This window comes from Heloderma suspectum, chromosome 4 (assembly GCF_057233095.1).
Source record: "Heloderma suspectum isolate Gila_16-S chromosome 4, 16-S_ref, whole genome shotgun sequence".
NCBI classification, from domain to species: domain Eukaryota; kingdom Metazoa; phylum Chordata; class Lepidosauria; order Squamata; family Helodermatidae; genus Heloderma; species Heloderma suspectum.
This window is the reverse complement of record NC_139461.1, coordinates 236,292,578-236,306,627: the sequence shown is the minus strand read 5'-3', so window position 1 is coordinate 236,306,627 and position 14,050 is coordinate 236,292,578. Positions and strand designations below refer to the sequence as shown.

General features: G+C 45.7%; 1 protein-coding gene across 3 annotated transcripts in view; it reads right to left on the bottom strand.

The window, feature by feature from the left end:
* The window catches only part of LOC146348276 (uncharacterized), a 69,607-nt gene that overhangs the window by 39,756 nt on the left and 15,801 nt on the right, over positions 1 to 14,050 (bottom strand). The gene's annotated exons all lie outside the window — the stretch shown is intronic.

Here is a 14,050-nt window from a genome sequence, read left to right as displayed (position 1 = left end):
TCCCTGAGCTTGGCTAGGTCCCCCCGAAATTCCCTCACAGAAGTTTGGATTCCTCTTGGCTCATTTCCATCATCTGCACCGCTCGGTCTCACTAATGCCATGCAGGAAAGCGGGTCTGCTATCCTGCAGCTGAGCAGGATCTGTGCTAAGATATTTTCTGTGTCTTCCCTAGCTCTTTGGGAAGAATTCTGCACAAGAGAAATGACACCTAGGCCAGCCTATCACCATCTTAACCTTTGTAGTCACGCAGCCTGGAATTCTAATGCTCCAGACATTGAATTGTTTTGTGTGGAGACTATCATGGCCAGCCCCCATCACCCCATCCAGGTCCTCAGGATACTTGTAAGTCCTAGTTTTAGCCCATGTCCTAAATCAAGGCTCTGAGGTATGCAATTCTCAGGCATATCCATCAGAAGGTGGTTTCAAGCAAAATGACCCAAAAAAAACTTTCTTTCAATTCAACAGCTGGTTTTAATGAAGCTACATAATTTCATTTGGTCTGAACTTTTTGGATCATGCAGCCCTTTTATAATGATTTCTTTGGGGACTTTCTTTTTTGTAACTTGGACATGCAGAGCACGACTGAACAGCCCCTATTTGACTGGATAAGGTGATGCTCCTAAACACAGTCCATTGCAACACTGCAGAATTGTCAAGCTTTCATTCTACAGCGGCCTCACCCCACTGTGGATTGTTAAGCTACTGCTTTAATGGAACTTCAAATACTTTTATCTGCAGCAGATCTTCACGTGCGTCTCTTTCTGCTTGTAACCATGACTGTTAACAGCTAACAGAAATATGGAATGGAAACTGAAAAGAGTGTGCGACTGGTTCATTCTGTCAGGGGCCCAGAAGAAATCAGAACTCCATTGGAAACCAGAAAGATGGAATTACTTAAGAACAACACCAGGAGACTTACAGTGAAAAACTATACATGTCTACTCAGAAGTAAATGCCATTGTATTCAATGGGACTTACTCCCAAGTAAGTGGGTACAGGACTGCAGCTTTAGTAGCATAAGGAGCAAGATGAAGGTGCAGGGTCCAGAGTGGGAGATTTAAGCATTTCCCCAACCTGGCACCTTCCAAATATGTTGGACTAGAATGACCATCATCCCCAACCAGCAAGGTCAATGAGTAATCCAACACATCTCGAAGGCAACCAAGTTGGAAAGGAAGCATTATTTTATTCTCACAACAATCCTGTGAAGTCGGTTAGGATGAGACCTACTCAGCTTCATGGCTGAGTAGGAATTTGAACCCGGGTTTTCCCAGTCCTAGTCTAACACTCTAAGCACACTGGCTCCCTATGGCATGTAGAGGCAGAAAGCTTGTCTGAGAGACAGGGTGGGTAGCCCTGGTATACTATTTCACTTCAGAAGGGCTCTGATTTGTGAGGCATCAGGACACATATATGTATATCGGCATAATCACTCCTGATGCTGGAGTAGAGATATTTATTTATTATTAATATTTACATACTACCTTACCTGCTAAAAAGCCATCAAGATGGTGTACAACAATCTAAAGTAATAAAACCGTAAAACAATAAAAATAAGAACATTAAAAACAGTTAAAACATTAAAAACTAGAGCTGTGCACAAATGGCCTCTCAAAATTCTCCACCCTATTTGTGGGCAGAGAAATTGGAGGGGATAATTTCACCGAATTTCTCCAGGGGGAGGAAAAATTCTCCAGCAATTTGTTGCAAGCAGGGTTCTCCATTGGCAGAGGTTGTAGCACAGCTTATTTCTCCTTTCCTAAGTGTGTGTGTTTTAGGGGGAAAGGGTTGCACTGCCACTGCGAGTGCCAACAGCAGCAACTGTGTTGGCAACCTGGCCCCCATTTTACATCCTCCACAATGTCTTATAACTAGCATCATTCTGGGGCATTGTGGTTGAAGAGAGGAAGGCGGCCACCACATAGAATTAATTAAAGTGCAGGAAGCTGAGGAGGCTACTGGCTGCCAGAAAGATGACTGTACCATGAAAGTGCCAGTGTGGTGTAGTGGCGAGAGTGTTGGACTGGGAGCCGGAAGAACCGGGTTCTAGTCCCCACTCGGCCATGGAAACTCACTGGATGACTTTGGGCCAGTCACAGACTCTCAGCCCAACCTACCTCACAGGGCTGTTGTGAGGATAAAATGGAGGAGGAGGAGGAGGAGAACGTAAGCTGCCTTGGGTTCCTTGCAAGAGGCAAAAGGCGGTATAGAAATGCAATAAATAAATAACTTATGCAGAACAGTCACACGCATTCCTGGGCCACCTCCTCCTAAGTAAGGTAAGCAGAAGAATCCCAAACCTAGCACATGAGAATTCCTCTAAAATTATCTTCTCCTTTGAATTTATTTTCAAAAGCAATTTCTTGTCTGTCACATTGAATGAGAACGGTCAAAAAAAAGTGGAAGAAAATTTCAGCATAGCAGTATTAAAAACTACATATTTTAAAGAGGCTAAATTGAAAAGATGCATCTTTACACCCATTCTAAAGGCCAAGAGAGTGGAGGCCAATCGTAATTCTTGAGGGAGCACATTCCATAATTTGGGGGCAACACTGGAGGAAGCCCTCTCATGTGTGCCTGACAAATGGGCCTCTGCAGGTAATAGTGCCCTCAAAAAGGCCTCTCCTGCAGATCTTAATACTCCAGCAGGTTCTTAGCGAGACCAGTGGTCCCTTAGATATGCAGTACACATGGCTGCTGGACACAAAGAGATACGATGGCAACAGCGTGGCTGTATTTTCTTAGCATTGTGCAGGCAGGAGGCTATAGGAACTTTGGGAAAATCGGACTCCTGGCCAAAATTTCATCAGCGGTGCTTGCTTAAGCTTGACTGTAATGCCTGCCTGCCCTCCAGGTAGAGACTCACTGTGGCTGGATGTTCTCTGGAGCCCTCTGCTGGCAAATGAAGGAAAGTGGCTGGCTCAGAGGGCAGAAGATGAGCGCTTTGCAAGGGAACCACACTTTGGATTTCCTTCCCCTCAGGCTGCTTCACAAGGAGAACAGTCATGTAAGGCAGCCATCCACTAACAGCATCATAATCTGGGCCCATCCCTCTTGCACAGGATGGGCCACTATGAAGAGCCAATTCAGAGGACAGCCCTGCCTCGTCAAGGCTAGAAGTTCCATGTTTTTTTCTGGCAGGATCCCCCAACTTTGAATAACTATGCAACAGGCAGGAGATGAATAGGTGTAGCTGCCCTCTCAGCATCTACATGTCATGGAAAGATCTACCTGTGGAACTTTTGCTTGTCTTGAGGCTGCCAAAAATATAGGAGCCTTGTTAGAGTTATGCAGCAATTCAAATGGTGGCCTTTTTTATTTTTCTCATGGCAGTTTTCTGCATCTGTCAAATGGATTTCCTGATGCTTTCAGGTTTGCAGGGCATCTCTTAAGTGTGAAGGGGCAGGCAGCGTGCAGAATTTTGCAGATTCTGGTAGCGTTTACCATGAGTAGGAAGCTGCCACAAACTAAGGAGCATTCAGCCACTTGGAGTAGGCCAGTCGGGTCCTCTAGTGCTGAACTGAACTACAGGATTAGTCATCCCGCTTAGCGTAGGAAAAGCAATATGTGTGTGGGACAGCAGTGTTGACACGTCATCCAGTCCTCCGACAGCAAGAGCTGGTGCAACAGGGAAATCCCTGTTTCCGACATAGCCATAAACTCACTAGGGAGCTGTCTCTCTTAGCCAGTACTTCTGCATCCATTATGAGGATAATGATACTGGCCCACATTATTTGTTTGTGTGTTACATTTATATTCCACCTTTTCCTCCATGGAACCCGAGGCAGCGTTCATGATCCTCTTCTCTATTTTATCCTCCCAACAACCCTGTGAGGTAGGTCAGGCTGAGAATCAGTGATTGGCCAAAGTCGCCTAATGACTTTCATGGCCGAGTGGTGGCTAGAACCTGGGTCTCCTGAGTGCCACTCCAAAACTCTAACCACTACACTATACTGGCTCTCATTACATGGTGGTTGTAAGGATTTCTGAAAGCACTGTGCATACTTGAAATGCACTATATATACACTAAGTATTGTGATTATTATGGGAGTTCCAAGGAGCCTCTGGCCTAGATGAAGGTGCAAAGCCTAGCTGACTAGTCCTCAGTGGCTTCAGCCTACCCTAGTTACCACTTCGCATTGTGATTGAGATGATTAAGCATGCCTGACCGAGAGCCTGAACCCTTGTCCTGCCTGCTATGGGAAACACAACAGCTGAGTTGTCTGTAGTTGCCCAAAATAACCTCCAACCAGTGCAGCACTGTCTTGTGACAGGGATTCAAAGGGGGCACAGCAGCTGGGGCAAGGCAACTGAGCTGGGCTGGCAACTGGGGCTAATTACCCTGATGGATTTATGGTTGTGACTAAGTCCACTGGGCCAGGTATTGGGAGGGCAGAGCCTATGCAACAACTCCGTGGTCCTATATGGGGGGGAACCTGCCATTAGATCTTCGGTCTCTCTCGAGTTCTTCTTCTTTTATTTCAGTATAAATAACCCAGAATAAATCCAGTCTCTGGTTCTGTTCGTTATGTTGGCAAGGATCAGAATAAATCACAGCCACATTCAAGGGTCTGTTCTCAAGATAATTTAACAAGCATTTGATAGTTTTTAAAAAACAGAGTAGCTAAGGGGTGAATTCCTCCCCTTTAAAAGAGCAATTTAGGGCACAATCCTATGCATGCTTAGACAGAAAACGTCCTACAATTCACAAATCCTTTAAGAATATGTCTAATTCTAGATTACTGAAACTGTAACAGTCTTAACAACACAAACATGAACCTGACAGCACAAATTTAAACTCATTCTCCCAGCCTTTAAGTCAGGGGTGGGCAACTCGTGGCCTTCCAGATGTTACTGGACAGGGCTGACAGGAGTTGCAGCCTAACAACATCTGGAGGACCACAAGTTGCCTACCCTTTTATTTATCAAATAAAAATTGATAAATGAAGTTGCCTACCCATGTTTAGGTATATCAGAATCAGTTCCTAACTATTCCGCTTATGTGAATAAAAAGGGCGATCAGAGTATATGATCTATGGGTAATTAATGTTTATCAAAGTATCTTTTGAATACCCATCCTCCCCACAAGTAACGCTTTTTCTCTTACTGCGGTATCTTACATTTGTAGATCAGATCGGCCTGGACTTCTGAAGTACCACAGCTCTCCAGCAGGGGGAAGTATCCCTACACCTCACCCACACAATAGAGATCATAGGTGACCCACTCTTCCTTGCAGGATATTGGGTGACTAGGTGCAAAAGAGGACAGAAGAGTGGACTTTTAAGAACTGTGTAGAAGAGGGAAATTTGGCATGTTCAGCTTGTTATGCAGGGGTAAGAAGAGTAGCACAGGTCTACACGACTCTTCATTGCTGCCCTGCATGTTTGGAACTGTCTCCCAAAACACCTGTGTGATGCCACTTCTCTTACTTCATTCAAATCTCTCCTTAAAAAGCCATTTCTTTCCTGTGAAGTCTTTGGCAGAGCCCTCTAGTAACTCAGCCTGTATCTATAAGCCTGTGCCAGTACCTGTATGCAGCACTTTCAGTGCCCTTCTTGATCCTCACATTCTAGAATATACACCACTGAGTATTAAAGCCAGATTAGTTCTTCCTGTGTGACCCCCCCCTGCCCCCCAGAATGCAGTTTTCCCTCTCTGCTCTCAACTATTTAGGACAGGGCTTGTGGAACAATTGCCCAAGCTTCTCGCATTATTTAGGACTTTTCCAGATGATCGGACTGTTGCACAATATTTTCACAGTAGTTAGCTGCTTTGCTGTGCATGGTCCAGACATCTTGCCTCAAGGTAATACTTCTGTTGTGGGGGACTATCATATTGTTGAAGCATTCAGACTGCAATATCTTTTTCGCAGGAAAGTGCATTTCCCCCCCAATTATTGCACCCATTGCTATTGCAACTACTGCATGGAATGTGGATACTGGGGTCATCTACAGCAGCCTTCTCCAACCAGGTACCCTCCAGATGTGTTGGATTACAACTCCCATAATCTCATCATAGTTAGGCTGATGGGGTTTGTAGTCCAGCATGTCTGGAGAGCATCCAGTTGGAGATGGGTGAGCGATGGGATCTTGCCAATAGCCAGCAGTGATGAGAAACACAACTCTTTCCCCTTGTACCATTTTGTGAAATGTGCAAGTGTAAGCCAGAATTCCAACAAGTAGAGTGTTGATCACCCCAAAATGGTGATGAAAATGGCACAAGACATTAAACAAGAAGAAGAGTGACTGTGTGGGGCCCACATCTTAAGGGAGAGAAGGAGTCAGTGTGTGGGTTGGGGCAGGGGGCTGAGAGTGTCTGCTTCTATGAGGCCTGTATTTGAGGCCGCAAGAAAGAGCGTGGATAAAATAATTAAGGACTGAATGAAGCTCGCTATCAAAATAAGGAAACTAAGGATGAGGATAAACTGTGTCAATTTCAGGGAAGGGAAACTGCCAACTCGGCACAATTATTATGCAGAAATGGCACCGGCAGGACAGTGGACAGGGCATTAATCCTAAAATAAAAAGGCTAACCTGTCCTGGCTGTAGGCCTACCTACACGTGACGTTAAATGCAGCACTTGCAGCTATGCCAGGGTGTAAAAAAAATTAAACCAAGCGCATGTGTGCGCAACCAGTTTGGATCAGTTCCACACTGCATGGGGAGGGAAAGGGAGGTTGAACTAGAATCTGGCGTGGGGCGGGTGGGGGGCATCACCTGCACTGGAAAGCCAGCTGGCCCAGGCTGCTGGTTGAACCCAGAGCCTTTTCACTGAACTCTCTCTCTGATGTCCAGTACAACATATGTATAATCCTTTTGACAAATTCGTACCTCATGGGTAGTGGTCTGTAGCGAAATTAGACCACTTCTAACAAAACATGGAACAGTTTCTTAGAACTCTTTGAGTAATAGGTTTCCTCAAGTTTTACAAGTATTTCCTAGTACATGTACAATATTATCATTAGAGTCTGATTGTAATGCAGTGACTTCAGCATAGTGGGGGTTTGGAGGGATCTGGACTTGTTTTTGTTGGTCTTACAAGCTTGCATTTTTATATTATTAAAACAAATTAAAACACATTTGAAAAAAAGGACTCAAATTGACAAAGATGCAAAGCGGGGCGGGGGAGTTCAATCAGCAGCCTGGGCCAGACCGCTTTCAATAGCGAGCACTGAAAGTCACGGCGGGGGGCGGGGTAGCTCCGGAATTACATAATTCAACGCCCTGATCGCCAGCAACCTTACCAGCTCAGAAGGAGCACACTGCCCTCTGGTGGTTAAACGATGTAGTTTTTCAAGAAGCTGTGCTTCCTCTATGCTCCTCTGCATTCCTTTGCCAGGTCTGTACATTGCTAAATGCTCATCATGCATGCAGTGAGGGTTAACGCTGCTGGGACCAAGATGAGCTTTTCTGCTAATGTAGATTAGCAGAATCTACATTAGAGATTCTACATGTAGAGAGCCAGTGTGGTGTAGTGGCTAGAGTGCTGGACTGGGAGTCGGGAGATCCGGGTTCTAGTCCCCACTCGGCCATGGAAGCTCACTGGGTGACTTTGGGCCAGTCACAGACTCTCAGCCCAACCCACCTCACAGGGTTGTTGTTGTGAGGATAAAATGGAGAGGAGGAGGAGTATGTACACCGCCTTGAGTTCCTTGGAGGAAAAAAGGCGGGATATAAATGTAATAAATAAATAAAAATAAAATAGATGACAGGACAGGAGGCACCTAGCAAGCAGGCAGAGGGCTGCATTGCCAAGGGACCCGTTTTAGGAATCCCTAGGCATCTGAGAACCCAAGGAGAGATGTCTACAGAGAAACCTTGCTGGTGCCATTCATCCAAGTGCTTCTGAGTACCAGTTCACAGAAAATTGAGGAAAAGATTCAATGTTGACCCTCTCTCAGGGGTGGGGAACCTCAGGCCAGGGGGACAAATCTGGCCCTCCAGGGTTCCTCAAATCTCCCCCCTGCCCTTCCTTTCTCCCAACCACTGATCATTTGGTGGTTTCCCAGCTTTTGTGCAATTTTTCCCCATTCCAAAAAGTTGAGATGCCTCTCCTAAGGCTTAGTCACTGGCAGTAAGGGCTTGAAGTCAAAATATGCCGGTATTTCTGTATTTATAGCCTAACTTCCATTGCCTTTGGCCTTGCCCAGCACTGGAATGCAGCCCCTGAGAGCTTCTCCAAAATTGAATTTGGCCCTTGGGCTGAAAGAGGTTCAACAGCTCTGTCCTGACCCTGAGGTCATCTTTGGGGCTCGCCTCCAGGTGGGCCTTCTCAGTTGTGGCACCCTGTTTATGGAACGCCCTGCCCAAGGAGGCTCACCTGGCACCCACACTGCTATCTTTTCAGCACCAGATGAAGACATTCCTCTTCTCCCAGACATTTTAGATAGTATCTGTGTAGAGTTTTTAAATCTGTTTCATTGTGTGAGCCACCCTGAGAACTTTTTGTTATAGGGAGGATATAAATAAAATAGATGAATAAATATAAATATGTAGTCTACAGTGGCTCCCCTGTCCAAGGCAGGTTCCAAAAGAGCCCAGCAGTGTACAGAGGCAGCAGAGCAACCAGCGAGGCCTCTGAGGCTGCAGTCCTGTAGCCACTTTCCTGGGAGTAGTAGAAAGTAAGTCCTAGGGGGATGCACTTTTGTGTAGACATGGACAGGATGGTGCAGCTAAGTCCTTGGGAGCACAGATTTCAGAGTGGAGGCCAAGCCTTGGTGTTATGTTTCTCAGGGTGCTGCAGCTAAAGCTGATGTTCTCTAACCCATTTTCCTCCACTTCAGCTGCTGATGGCTCCTTCGTGTCCTTATGGAAGCTTATTTCGTCAGCATATTTCACAGTCTCCAAAAAGCAACTGGAGACTAATGTCTATACACCCTGTATTAGCCCCAGGAGCGTAGCCAAGTCATTTATAGTGTTAAAGGGGCCTAGAGATCCATAATGCTCGCTTAAGTTCATTATTGGTGCAATTCCCATGCTAGTAAGCCACTGAGCATGTGCAGATGAGTCAAAAGGCCGATAACAGCCTTCTCAGTGCATTCCTTACTAATGAGTAGAAAGCCTTATCACTGATGTGCCTGAGAAGCAGAGTTTGTTTACCTTAAAGCTACAGGTGGCTGTGCTTGAGAACCAAACACTTCTAGCCTATGCTGAGAATGAATGCTAGGGGTGCGTGCTGCTGTTATGCTGCTTATTGCTAACCTGTAGAGTATAAGACCCATTGTACCCCATGGCTCTGGGTTCAGAGAAGCTGTCTGATCCAACCATTGGGTACGCCTGTGTGCTGTAAGTTACTCAGTAAAGTCTCCTTGTAAGCAAACCTTTGAGTCTGACGTATCACTACCTTGGCACTTCTAACCTAAGAGTTCAACGCCTACTGCAGGGGCGACATATTTGGCGCAGTGAGCAGGATGCCAAAGATACTGCTCTGTTCAGATTCAGAGGGAAGGAGAACGAGGGGATCAGCGTGTTAAACCAACTCCCAGGCTGGCCACAGGAGGGTCTGTGGGGTCCCACCGCAAAGCAATTGGCGGTCCTGAGTGGCCCGATTGCATGGCCAGAGGTCGAAGAGGACTGCACCCCAGTGGGTCTGGAAACTGCGTTAGAATCTCTGCAGCTGGGAAAGGGGTCAGCTAAAGAGAAGCAACGTGCAAGACATCTAGCGTGGTTATTGCTGAAAGCTTTAGGAGCTGTCGGGCAGAAGGATTCAGAATGGAGAGAGGAAACAGTAGAAAAGCTCAAGGCTGAGCTGAAAGAAGGAGATCTGAGGCTGTTGATTAGAGAAATGTTGCAGGACAGCCTGGCCTCTAACGAGGTGTGGGAGCGTGAAGCCGAAGGAGTAGCCGTTAGACTGATACATCAAGCACGGAAGAAAAATTGCCCACGGCGTCCCGAAGGGTGCAGCCTCATCACCTCGCCTGATTGGGATGAAATCCCTAAGAAGTGGAAACTGAAAATGAAGACCCGAGAGATGAGGCTGAAGAACAGAGTAAAGGTGAAGAATCAGCCCCCAGAGCACGGACTAGACCCCTCTTAGAGCGGGAAGTGTGCCAGAGGATGGTCCCAAGGCAGAATGAAGCAGAGAGACCATGCTGAATATCTCTGTCAAGGTAACCATGTTTAGCTTTGAACTGTTCTAGAATTGCATAGAACCTGTAGCTACTGACCATCAGCTATATGATTTCTGAAGAGTGTATCCATTAAGCTTTTGCCATGGGATTCCCTGCAATAAAGAAATCCCAGTGATTTGAGTGTCCAGTGTTGGACTGCCTGAGCATGTGCGCTGAAGAGATGAAGAAACCTGGCAGCGTGTTCCTGGCCAGGCCAAACGCGCTACCATGCTCCTGTAAACTGACAATAAACTGTGTAAGCTGGGGGACCCAACCTGATTGAGAAGAAAAGAAGATATCATAGTAGCTGTACCTGTATAACTGGCTAGCTGATGCTGTAAGTGAGGTTACAATTGAAAACGAAGACTGTTTTCCTGTTCGAGACTCCAGTGGAAAAAGCTGACCCAAGTCATTTGTTGCCCCTGACAAGGCAAAGATTGGGCTGCCCTGTATCTCATTGTGTCTTGTTTCGGACTTGGGATTTACAAATACAAACTGTGAAGTTTTACCTTCAAGTCCTGCAAATTACCCCACCGCCACCTCCCAAAGAAGATTAATGGCTGCGTAAAGAATGCAAGTATGACCTGACCCCCACCTCCCCGCTCAGCACTTTGTTGCTGTGTGCCAGGTTAAGGGAGAAGAAAAGGAGTGTGTGTGTGTCATGTTGTGAATCCCTGGCTAGCCTGTCTAGTGATAGAAAGCCCCCAAAGCTTAGTCCTTGTTTAAGAAGTGTTTAAAAGCCCAACTGTTGTTCTGTTGCTGTTAAGAACTGTGTAGTTCAAAACTGCCCTGTAACTTTAAGTGTATTTTGCAGAAGGGTGGGGGAGCACAGCCGATCTCTCCTCCTTGCAAAAGAGATGTTTTTGTTGCTTTTAATGTGTTTGAAATAGCTTAAATTTAGAGATTTCCAAGTAGACCCACTGAAAGCTCAGAATCACTGGCAATGTGTTTTTGTGAGCTCCCTAGCTTGGACAGTCGCTTCCCCTCACCAATCTCCCAGCAACCAAGCTGGGACAGTGTGTGGGGGGAAGGGAGTAAGTTTTTGGAGTGAAAGAGATGTTCTGAGAGCAAACATAATGTCAAGGCCCAGCATTAGAAATGCAGTGACTTGTAAGTTATAGTTGAATTTAGTTAGAAGTAGCCTAAAAGAGTTTAGGGCTATTCAGTTTTAAGAATGTTAGAGTCTGTATGAGCTTACCTCTGTGTGTTCTCAGAGCGGAGCCAGGCCGAGTCACCCAACTCCCTAGCCGCTGCTAGTTTAGCCTAGAGAGGGAGAAGGAGGCTAGAAGATGTCTGGTGAGAACTTGACAGAAGTGGAGTAAGATTAGAGAAAGGTTGCCCAAGTTGAAGCATCATGGCTGGAGAGCTGAGCTGTGCCATTCTGTTTAGTCAGAAGCCTCACTAAAAGGCTAAAAGCCCTTGTCTGTCAAGAGATCTGGAAGGTGTGTATGGTCACACCTTCTCCTTTTGAGCTGATGCAGAGGCAAGGAGCCTTTGCTGGAAACATCTCATCTTTATTGCCCAAAGCCTTCGCTATTTGGATCCATCATAGTCTGGGCTTTTGAGAGACACTCTGCACATGGACTGGAACTTTGAATTGTCAGAGACTTGCCATAGAAAGTACTGTGAGGCTTTTCATAGCCTTGAACTCTCAGTGCTGTGGATTATGTGTCTGTGTTGGTAGTCAGCTCAGTGTATGGCAGGCTGAGTTTGATCCATGACTTTTAGACTTCCCTCTGCCAGAACTCATGCAGCATGGAGTTGCTGATGCAAAAAGGGTGGCCTAGGACTCTTTGCATGTGTGGGTATGCCCTTCCCTCAGTCTTGATGGGCCCTGACCATGTAACCCGGAGGAGCAGTATGATTGCTAAATCTGCTCCATCATCCCTCACCATGCAAGAAATGTTTTCCAGTCATGGTGTTAAATTTCAAGGAAAGTTTGTTGTATTTTATGATTTGTTAAATACTATATAATATTTGTAAACGTTTTTACTATCAGTTGCAACTCGAAATGATACTGAGTGTGGTTCCCAATGGTTTGCAGGGCAAAGACAAAGACAAGCAGAGAAGGACAGAGACAAGTAGAAAAAGACAGAGAGAAAGAGAAAGTGGCAGATAAAGAGAAAGAAAAAGAAAAAGAGGGGGTGCCAGACCCCCCCGGAAAAGCATGGCTATAGTTGCCCCCAGGGTAAATTAGAAGCAGCTGATTATGCCTGAAGCTTATTACCTCGGGGTGGAGTAACTACAATAATGTAAGAGTTCTTTAAAATGAGAAAATGTGACTAGAAGAGGAAAACGAGCCTATCCCAAATGTGTGTCATTGGGACTAGTGTAAGGCAGAAAAGTTTTAAGTAAGTGAGTTTCTGCTGAGGCAAAGGCAAACTGCCTAACTTGCAGAGAAGACAAGTGAAGGGTTAAAGCTGGTGCATGGCACAGAGAGTTTTATGTAGAAAGTTTGAAACATGATCTGCAAAACAGGCAGGTCAGAAAGAGAGAGAGAAAGATTTCTCTTCCCAAAGGGGTGGGGGAGGTAATAGCCCACCTCTGGGCTGTTACATACAAGCAAAGTGAGAAAATACATCACCTAGAAGAGGAGTCCTTCTCCAACCTGACTGGTTTCAAGGAATCGGGGGTGGGGAGTGGAAGCAAGTGGTTGCAATAATTCTGTTATTGGCAGCTTTTTAGCTTTGTGTGCTTGCTTATATGGCTATCGCATTTAAAGTATACATTGACGTAGATGTCAACCCCCTGGTGATCAAGTGGCAAAGCAGACTGTTATCGGCCTTTGATCATCTGAGGGTGGAATGTATTGGCCCCAGGAGCGTAGCTAAGTCATTTGTAGTGTTAGAGGGGCCTAGAGGTCCATAATGCTTGCTTAAGTTCATTATTGGTGCAATTCCCATGCTAGTAATCCTCTGAGCATGTGCAGAAAGCTGCAGGTGGCTATGCTTGAGAACCAAGTGCTGTTAGTTTATGCTGAGAATGAACGCTAGGGGCGCATGCTGCTATTATGCTGCTTATTGCTAACCTGTAGAGTATAAGACCCATTGTACCCCATGGCTCTGGGTTCAGAGAAGCTGTCTGATCCAACCATTGGGTATGCCTGTATGCTGTAAGTTACTCAATAAAGTCTCCTTGTAAGCAAACCTCTGAGTCTGATGTATCACTGTCTTGGCACTTCTAACCTAAGAGTTCAATGCCCACTGCAGGGGCCACCCCCCACACACACACACATTCACTAGCAGTGCTATGCACCCATATGCATAAGCCACTTTTACTCAGCCGTGAGAGAGGCTGAACCTCGTAATATTTAAAAGAGAGAGAGAGAGATCCCCTCTTTAAACACTTGTCTGTCATCTAGCCTCTAGAAGTCTTACAGTATAATCCTATGTATGTCTACTTAGAAGTATGACCCACTGAACTCAGTGGGGCTTACTCTCAGGAAGGGTGCACAGGATTGTGGCCTTGATGAAATAGGCCTTCCCATACAGCACTAAGTTGAAAACTCTTCTGGCCAAGCACTGTGATAAACAAACCTGAATGATTTCTACTCACTCTCCTGCCTTGTATTCACAATAACTTATGCAGATTATTATCCCCATTAAAGATGCACTAAAGTCTAAAATAATAGTAATAACAAACTACTAATCTTGCCTTGAAAATTTGGGAAACAGAACTCTTTAGCCATCCTGCTTATGCATAAAATGGGATGGCTAAAGGGTGTTGAGAAAACTAAGCAATTGAAAATATGCTGCTTCTGTCTGCCTTGGGGACTCTAGAAATACTGGCTCCCCAAACAGCAACTGGCAAAAATAATTTTAAAAGAATCTGCCTGAACCAAAGCTCTGGCAAAATACTTGCCAGTCCTTTTGGGGTGGGTGGGGCAGAGAAGGCTCTTGACAAAGCATCATTGACTCTAGTAGCTAATTCCTACCAGTTGAA